Below are 7,505 nucleotides of genomic sequence, written 5' to 3'. Positions count from 1 at the left end.
TGTGGCCCCAGGAAACACAGGCCTAGTAGTCCTTGAGGGGGACTCAACCCACTGAAAGAACTTGGGATACTTCCCTCAGTCTGAATCACCAATAGTGATCTCCCTTCAACCAAGGTGACCCCAAGACATAACCCACTCCCAATAAGTCTCCCATGCTAGGTACAGAGAACTTTATTGGTTACAAGGAGTAGGTTTGGAATAGGGTACAGGGTAGAGCAATATCAGAAAAATACCTTAGAGCAAATAGTGGAATGGTAGCCTTTGATCACACATCTGAGTTACTGTAAGCTATATATCTAGTTAGATCTCAAGTAGCTTACTCACAAGTATCATCCAGAGGCAGGTGAAGATTCCCTCTGGAGGCAAGCAGTTCATTGAACGTGAGTTGAGAGAGAGAGAGAGAGAGTTTCAGATGCTCCAGCTTCTCTGAGAGTTCTCATTATGGCTGCCGCCCCGCCCCCTGGGCCGTCCTTAACTGATACAGACCTTATGATGTCATTTACCTGATCCACTGAAGGCCAGCAACTGTTGGCTGCCAGGGATCCAATTTGAAATGTATCACTGGTTGCCAGGTAGACTAGCAGGGTCTCTAGCCCCCTCCCAGTCATGATGACATTGCTTAGAACAATAGGGAGTTTAAGCCCCCACCCAGGTGTGTGAGGACAGTCATGTAGGCAGAGGGAGCAGGTTTCCCGCTCCCTCAGGAATGTATCCAGCTCAGGTTACAACTCAGGGTTACCTGAAGCTGATGGGGCCAGGGGGATCTGACCTCTGCAGGGACCATGGTAACCAAATTGTCAGATTGGTCACCCACTTGATAGCAGAGTCTGGGGAGAGACAGAGATGGTATTCTGCCACCGTCATCATGAGGATGTGAAAAAACACTTTGTACATAAGAATGAATCTCCGAGAATCGGAATCATAGAGAAGTAGGGCAGGAAGGGACCTCCAGAGGTCAGCTAGTCCAACCCCCTGCCTTAGGCAGGATCATCCCTATTCAAACCATCCCATACAACCATAATCTAAACTAATCTAAATAAGAGTACCCTCAACTATGACTCAACACAGACCTAACACCCTAATCTGCCACAGGTAAAGCAGGGGAACCATGACAGTCGATGTCCTGCTTCTATAAAATGTTGTCAATATATGGTCAAGAGGTCCCAGGTAGAGGGCCATGCCCTCCTGCCCCCCCCCCCCCCACACACACACATTAGAGATGAAGGCAGAATCCCCCATAGTCCATACTAATTTCATCATAGTGTAAAATTCCTTCCTGACCCCATGTATGGTGATTGGTCTGAACCTAAGCAGAGAGGTTGTGCCCCTCACTGCTGCTGCATGTGCAGGGGGCACATCACCAGGGCAGCATGGGGCTTGCAGCACAAGCAGCTTTCCTGTGAAGCCCCAGGCCCCAAGCCCCACACACTGCAGGGCTGGGCAGCAGCACCAGCACCAGCCCCAGCTCCAGCCCTGTCCAACTCCACCCCCCACTTACCTGTAGGAGCAGCTCTCCAGACTGCCTGGGGCAATGTGCATATACATGCACAAGGCACCCTGTGCCTGACCGCCCTCCTCCCACTCCCTCCCAGCCTCTTTGCAGGCTGGAACTCTGCTCTTTGCAAAACTGCAAAATCTGTGGGTTTCTCCACTAAAATGAGAAATCCACATTTTGCTCCAGTAAAGGGGGAAATCTGTGGTTTTCTCCATTTTTTCCATGGAAAACGAAAAACCCAGATCCTTGCTGATCAGTGGCTGTCCAACATCTTCTTGAATACCTCCAGCAATGGAGAGCCTACAACTTCCTTAGGCAACCTATTATACTGCCTCACTAGACTCACAAAGAAGAAAAATTCCATTATTGATGGGCTCTGCAACACACACAGTTCATTTTGTATATGTGAATGTGTATCTTACTTTTAAAATGTGTTTTAAAACTTTAACTGGTTGCCCTGCTTATGACATCTCACATACACACCAAAGCCCCAGTGCATGGCTGAATCTAATTAGCATAAATGCATCTACATGGAGATCAAAAAACATGCCAGAAGATATTTTGAAGATTGCAAAGTCTGGAAGAAAAGGTTTAATTGGATGTGTTCATATTGTTCCATTAGTTTGGAGTAATGTAAACAAACGTCTGTGTATCTGATTCCATCTTAGGCAATCTAAGACTGTAAATTCCCACTTGCACCAAAGAGAATAACATAGTATCCTAAGACATTTGCTGGCACAGAATTACTCACACTATTCAAATTACCTACGAGTAGATTAATACATGTTGTGCTGTTAACTTCTACATCCTGATTATTCATATATTAAAGAGTGATACAATATCCATAGCAAGAATGCCTAATAGAACAAAGCTAGATGACAATAAAATAGTCTTGTCAACAGAGGTGACTTTCTTTTATGTCTTTCCGTATTTATACATAGTTTGTTCTTAAAATCAGATTTCACTCTACAGACCACCTGCCTAGTTTTCTGCAGCAATTGTATTTTATTACTCCTTTGAAAGAGATTAACTATGAGCATTGCATAGTTTCATGGCTGGTAGGGTCAGCAGGGACCTGAGCAGATCATCAAGTCCGACCCCCTGCCACGGGCAGGAAAGAATGCTGGGGTCAAACGACCCTGGCAAGGTGTCTATCTAGCCTCCTTTTGAAGACCCCCCCAGGGTAGAAGCGAACACCCCTTCACTTGGAAGTTGATTCCGGATCCTAGCCACCCTGACTGTGAACTAGTGCCTCCTGATATCTAGCCAGAATCTACTCTCCGTCAACTTATGACCATTATTTCTTGTTATTCCCAGTAGTGCTCAGGGGAACCGGGACTCTCCCATTGCCTGCTGGTCTCCCTTGGCCAGTTTATAGATGGCCACCAGATCCCCTCTCAGCCTTCTCTTGTGGAGGCTGAACAGGTTCAGGTCTTGTAGACTTTCCTCATAGGACCTACCCTGCTGTCCCCTGATCATGCGAGTGGCCTTCCTCTGGACCCTCTCCATGTTGCCCACATTAGTCAGTGGTAAATGTTTAAAACCTTGCCAGAGTCACTAGCAGACCAGAAGGAAAGAGTGAGCTATTCCCTTCCATCACACCCTCTTGTCTCATCTTTTTTAAAGTTTGGTGTTACAACCCTTTAGTTATCTTTGAATTGGGTTCTGATTTTGTCTCAGTATTCAAACCATGAAATTGCATAGAACACATGTTTACTGTTTAATGCAGAAAGATATAAAAGCAATAGGGCAAACTAGGCATGAATTTGTCATGCAGTATGACAGCAAAAATAGCCAATGCAAAAATAGTCAGAGCTACACATTTTTGGTAAGTCACCAGTTCATGGAACAGCAAGGTTGCTCTCTAAGCAGTTCTCAAGCTGTATGTTCACAGCTGCAGTCACATATAACCAGTAGGTATTCATTAGGGATAACTCAAAGAGCAGCAGGACAGGCACCTAGAACTAGTCATGAATGAAACTTCCTCAGGAACTGAACAGTCTTCTTCCCACTAGAGATGGTCCCTTCAGCCAAGGGCTGAGGCATCATCAGCAGGTCCAAGGAAGGAGAGAGGCATTCCTGTCATTTCTACTTGATACTTGAAAAAACCAACAGCAACATCAGTTATAATGTAGTCATTACTTCTCATGAGCAGTAGGGTAACACACTTTACAAAAAAGGAAGTTAAACCAAAAAGTTCACCTTATCTCTAGATTTTAAGATTCAGGCAGAATTGGCAAGCCCACTGATAAAAGTGCTCCCACCTCACCAGCTCATCTTAAGAGCTTCAGTTTTATTTATTTTGCTGAAACTAGACAAGACAGAAAAGAAGTGAAAAAAGAAACTAAGTGAAAGGAACCATGAAAAAAATACTGATGCAAAAAATCAACAACTGCTTGGTGTCATTTCACAAACGATATGAGATTAATGAAGTGAAGAAATGTTAATAAAAGACAAATCTGGAAAAAAAAAATAAACTTCTTAAGATTCCAAATCAGTAACAGACTTATATTTGCACATGTATCTATAGAGCTATATACACACTTATTTATGAGGTCTTACAAATCAACTTCTCCTTGATTTGCTTGCCAAGGCCTGGGAGAGTCTAGTGGCATTTAAAAAATCATGCCTGAATAAATGGACCAATTAGAATAATTAGCACCAGTGTTGTTATATGCATCTGTCCAGAAAAAAATACAATATTTCCTAGAGAATCCAATATTTTGTAGAGAATGTTTAAATTGCGTACATTTTTCCCTTGTATGACTGTACCATCAGCCATATTGCAAAATGTAATTTAATACACAAGTTAATGGACTCCGCACACACAGGCATTTTTTTGTGCATTTGCTTTTCCTTGGATGCAAATATTCTCTGAATCCTGATAATGTTCTTGAAAAAAGTATTTTTCGTTCCTCCATTCTGCTACCAATAAATTTGTTACATAGATTTCCAAAGGCATACTGCTTATCTTTCAGAACAAGAACAAGGATCCAAAATAACACAGGTGAGGTCATGATTCAGCCAAGCATTTAAGCTCTGTTTCATTTTAAACACATGCTTCAGTCCTATTACTTCCAATGGAATGGAAGCAAGTGCTTTACTATGTTGAACCTTCTTCCGAATCCTTACTTAGGCAAAATTCCAGTTAATTCCAATTAAAGTTTTAGTTGGGTAAGTAATTCAGGATTGTACCCTGTCTAATTGCAGTCCTTAAAATTACTCAGTCTTTTTTCATTTTAAAAGTGCCCATATTTACCTACCAAGTCCAGAGTTCAAGACAGAGTTTCTTCTGCAATAGCCAGTGGCCATCAGATGCTGGCCTTCTCTTCACATCTACATTATGTATGTAGGATTTGCAGTGTCTATGGGAACAGCAGAGAATTCTAACTTCTAGTTGGGGTAGCCAGGATGGAACATTCCCCCAACAGGCTCATTCTGTTCATGCGTGCCTATGCCACCTACATGTGTCAGGTCCAGAAGCACTGCTGTGAAGCGCAACCATCCTTTGCTCCTGCTTTGCATATACCAAATGCTGGAGAAATATAAATGCCCTGCAATTAAAGTAACACTGAGCACATACATACTGGTACCCCTACCGGTGACTTACACAAGGACTGGGCATGCCTGAGTGCAGACCAAACAGTTGTTAGGTTACATTTGGGGAGGGCTGTAATGCAGAGAGGATGTGCAATGGATGGAGGCAGCATAAACTTGATATCTATGGCATCTCAGTCAGCGGAGTAGGCAGCCCTTCCCAAATAATCATTAAAAATTTGGCTGTCTGGACCAATTGGACCCAGCTATTTTCTCATTACCCTAAACAGACACTTAATATTCAAGGTGCAGTCAACATTTATAATCCCCTTACAGGTTAAATCCAATTTGCAGTTGTTCTTAAATCAAATGCTACTTAAGACCTAGAAAGAATAAACAAATCAACCCAAAGTAAAGAATGTAAACTTCTTCCTTCTAGTGACATGAAATACAAAAGTCAGACTGGTAGATCTTGTGAGACTGTTGCAGCTGTAGAGTCTACAAGCTAATTGCCTGTCAGTTCCTGGAGTTCTCTCAAATTCTTTAGGCCCACCAAAGCTTTACAAAGAAGGACTGTCCCTTTGTTATAAAAAAAAGTGAGGGGGTCAGTTTTTATTAGCAATTTGGAGAGCCTTAATAAGTGTAACATTTGCAGCAATGCACTCTCTCCATTTCCTGTAACATGTATATGGCAATGTTTCAGAGACATCCCTCCACTTCAGAAAATACTTCTGAGGTTGTATGCAGAGTGGAACGTTTGATAAATGATCCCTCATGCTCCATGCATATTTGAGACCAACACTCAGAGTCAATTCCTTTAGCTTTCTGGTTTACTTCACTTCAGAAGGTCATGCACTGTAAGAGTTTTAGATCTTCCACCTCCAGGAGCCAACAGATTTTACACTGATGTAAAATATTCTAAACAATTTACACAAGTGAGATATAAATGCACAAATGAGATAACAGGAAGACTGACTTAGAGACTGGTCCTTTAAACCTCTAGACCTGCAGTATCATTTCAGGCTGGATTACTAGTATGTTCAGCTCAGTGTGATCAGTTGATTATACGAGGGACCATAGACAATCCCAATGTTTGAGACAGTTTTGGCTGTGGGTACTTGGCCAAATAAAATGGAGCAAAGCTTGTCCCAGGGGTCTGCATGCAATCCCATGAGTTAACACTTACCTTAATTCATTTAGGCACGTTTTCAGGTATCACCAACCTCTCCCGGGCCTTAGCAGATAATTAAAGGAGGCTTTGATTTTGACTGGGGTTTTTTTAATTATCATTATTGATAATGGACTGTCTTCATCACAACTCATAATGTAGCTTTATAGGACTCCAAAACACTGAAAAAATATTACCATTTTAGAGCAGGTAAAACTGGTCACTTAAACAGTAAAGTTTAAGTGACCTGACTGAAGACATAAGGATTTACTTTCCAGATGTATTACCATCCAGAAATGTCTCCCTCCTAGTTCCAGGCTACTGACAGCAAGCAGAGCTGAGCTACTTGCTCATCAGGGTCTGCAACTGAGGGACAAGCAGTTGACTTGCATGGGAAGTACAGCATCCCGGGGGCCATCTCATTGGTTGCCTGCGTGGCATCTTTCACTGCAATCTGAAATGATTCCAGTGTTCCTCCCAGAGACAGTCTCTGTAAACCTTTGATTGCATGATACCATAGAAGGGCAATCCAGGTGAACTACCCAGGAAGTCAATGAGGCATAACCTTTAGGAAGAAATAGTATGGGGACCGCAAAAACCAAAACCAAAAGCCCAACCACCTTTCTACAACTGAGCGACAAGCATTACCACCTCCATTCCATTATAAGCACCTGTTATCATTTTCAAGCATGTCTGCTAAAAAAAAGAATTAGAACCTTAATTCTCCCTTAAAAGCTAACAGCAGACAGACATTTTACTAGGGAATCCAGGGTCATTTGCTGTAAATGAGGTCTGCCCAGCTCTCCTACTCAGTTTTTAATGCCATAGCAGGTTATACCTAATAATTAAGGACAAATGGCTGTTTTTTTAATTTGCTGATGGGGGAGGGTGGCCACCTGTATATGAGATATTCCTTCTTGGTGGTGGCTAAGTGACAAGAGATTGCACAAAAGAAACTGAATTTCTTCATGATAAGGTAATTGTGACCAGCCCTAACTTTCCTCATTTATCAAAAAAGTCTCAGGTGTTTAACATTTACATAACAGACCCTTATAATAGCTGTGGTTTTAAATTCGCACTTCAGGGTAGTGTTTACAATGGCATAACACTGTCTGAAATCAGAACTCGTCGTCTACTCTCAGAACAACGAGCAAATGGAGACTCACTGAAAGAGAATAGAATTTTGTTTTCTTTTGATCTACTTGTTTTCAAAACTATAGCAAATGCTTTGAATAGTAAGGCCTGCCAATTTTCCCACATGTAATGGCACTTTTACAACCCATGTATTACCTGAGAAACAAGCAA

Source organism: Crocodylus siamensis, chromosome 3 (genome assembly GCF_052110815.1).
Source record: "Crocodylus siamensis isolate JL-2025a chromosome 3, ASM5211081v1, whole genome shotgun sequence".
NCBI classification, from domain to species: Eukaryota; Metazoa; Chordata; order Crocodylia; family Crocodylidae; genus Crocodylus; species Crocodylus siamensis.
Note: the sequence above shows the minus strand (reverse complement) of the source record.